Source organism: Octodon degus, unplaced genomic scaffold (assembly GCF_000260255.1).
Source record: "Octodon degus isolate 3935 unplaced genomic scaffold, OctDeg1.0 scaffold00005, whole genome shotgun sequence".
Lineage (NCBI taxonomy): Eukaryota > Metazoa > Chordata > Mammalia > Rodentia > Octodontidae > Octodon > Octodon degus.
The window spans coordinates 26,329,279-26,331,996 of NW_004524581.1; positions in this window are offsets into that span (position 1 = coordinate 26,329,279).

Genomic DNA, 2,718 nt, shown 5'->3' on the forward strand with positions numbered 1-2,718 from the left:
AGCCCCTACTTAGTATACTGTTTTCAAGGTTCACCCATGCAGCATGCATGAGAACTCCCTGCTTTCTACCATCAGCTTGTATTTTATTCTGTGGAAGGTTACTGATTGATGAGACACTGGAGTTGTCTCCAGTCTTGACTTACTATCAACTAGGCACCTGTAAGCATTCCTTGCTGGTTTCTATACAAACACATTTTCAATTCACTTGAGAACACACCTGAGGGGGGAATTTCTGGATCGTACAGGAAGTTGAACTCCAGGAGGGACCATCAGAGTTTTCATTCTCACAGGAAGTACGTGGGGGGTTCATTTGTCTGTCTCCTCGCCAGTAGGGGGGGAGGTGGCTGAGCAGTAGGCATCAGCGCAGGTGTGAAGCCTGACTTCCCCACAGCTTCCAGTCACATTCGTTCTCACACCTAATGCCGGTACACCCCTTCCGTGGGCTTACTGGCTCCTGGAATATGCTGGAGACATGTCTGTTCACGTCTTGGGTATTTTCTCTTCATAATTCAGTTGTAGAAGTTCTGTATATATTTGAGATACAAGTCCCTTATCAGCTATAAGACTTGCAAATATTGGCTCCCATTCTCTGGCTTGTCTTCATTTTGTTTTATATCCTTTGAATATAAGTTTCCATTTTTAATTTTTTTTTCCTCCCCGGAACCAGGGATTGAACTCAGGCCCTTGCGCTTGCCAGGGAAGCACTTATTCCACTGAGCCATCTCCCCAGCCCCCCAAATTTTTTTTTTATTTTATTGGTACATAGAACATTCATCACTGGGAGTTTGTCTTTTTTCCAAGTCCCTCCCCTCCCTTCAACCTCTTTTCCCTTATTTACAAAAGCTTTGTTTTCATTTTTTCCTATTTTTTTCTTGTCTCTTTCCTCTATTGCCCTTCCCTTTTCCCCTTCTTATTTGAACAATTTCTTCCTACATCACAGTATCTAGTATACATTTTAGTCCTTATTTACACTTTTGGTTTTCCACGCCAGAATCCCAATGCAGCATTTCCACAGGTCTGATTTCACTTAAGAGCATAGTCTCAGGCCGGCGGGATAGCTCAGAGGACGAAGTGCCTGCTTTGGCAAGCGCAGGGACCAGGGTCCGCTCCCTAGTCCCGTATGCTGGGCTGGCCCCGCGCCCAGGCGCGCTGAGCCGGCCAAAACCCGGTGTGATGGTGCACGCCTGCAATTCCAGCGCTGGGGAGGCTGAAAACACGAAGATCAAAGAGGAGGATCACTACGAGTCCGAGGCTGGCTCAGTCCGCCTTAAGTGTGCGTCTGGGGCGCCATGTGGACTGAACCTTACTGCTGTAATCACTGTAGCTTACAGTGTAACTTCAAATGGCACCTGCTTGGGGTTGTTGGTAGGGAGTACTGGAAATCAAACTCAGGACCTTACACTTGCCAGGCTGGCACTCACTGAGCTATATGCCCGGCCTCTGCTTTGCTTTTGTTACCCAGGGTTGTTTTTGCTGTTCTGAGTCTCTTCTTTTACTTTTTCTTTTTTTCCCCTCGGGCTGGCTTAGGCTGCCTTGAGGGCAGGTGTGGTATGGCGTGTGGAGTTGAGGACTGAAGCACGGTCCCGCAAGCCCGACGGGGTTTGCCCATGCAGGCGCTTCAACTGAGCTACCCCGCAGCCCCCTCTCCAGCCCTTGGCACGATGCTTTTAATTCTTTCAGGAAGATACTCAGAGAACAACTGGGTCAAATGGAACCTCTAGTTTTAGTTTATTGAGGAATCACCACACTGATTTCCACGGTGGTTGTACCAGTCTCCACTCCCACCAGCAGTGGAGAAGGCTTCCTTCTTCCAGCTCCATCAGCATGTCACTGGTTGATTTTTTTTTCCAGTACTGGGGATTGAATTCAGGAAGCAAGTGCTTATTCTACTGAACTATCTCCCCAGCCCCTAGCACTACTTTTTTTTAAAAGACAGGGCTTACTATGTAATTGAGGTCTTGAATTCAAGGTGACCTTCCTGCCTCAGCCTCCTAAGGGCAGAGCCTACAAGCATGCACTGCCACATGGCTTGTCTGAGCATCTTTTGTTCTGAATTTTTTTTTTTTTTATTTTAGAGAAGGGTCTACAGGGTGTTCAGGGTCTCACTATTAGATTGGACTCATAGATTGATCTGCCTATTTACAGCCTCCCAAGAGCTGGGATTACTGGCATGTGCCACTATGCCCAGTCTAAACTGCCTTCTCAGCATGCCCCCAGGGCAGGGCCAGGAGTCAGCAGGGCAGGCCCAGGGATCAAATCCCTGGTCCCTGCAACTGCTTGCAGGCGCTTTAACCCTCTGCGCTATTTGGCCAGCCTCAGGATTACTCTTTACTGTCTTTTTACCCTTCTTGAAAAATCAGTTGAGCCTGAATGTATTTGTGGACTCTCAGCTCTACCCTATAATCTGAAAATCTTTTCTTACGCTACTGCACAATCTTGATTCCTGGATTTAAGTTGAAATTAGGAAATGTGGGGCCAGGGAGATGGCTCAGCAGAATAAGTGCTTCCCTGGCAAGCGCAAGGGCCCAAGTTCAATCCTGGGTTCCACCAAAAAAAAAAAAAAAAGAACAAGAAATTAGGATATGTGAGTCTACCCACTTCGTTCTTTTTCCAGCCTGTCTGGGCTAATTTTGGTCCACTGAATTTCAGGATCAGCTTGTCAAATTTCTCCCAAGCCAGCTGAGATTTTGATACAAATAATGTAATACACAGCATCAA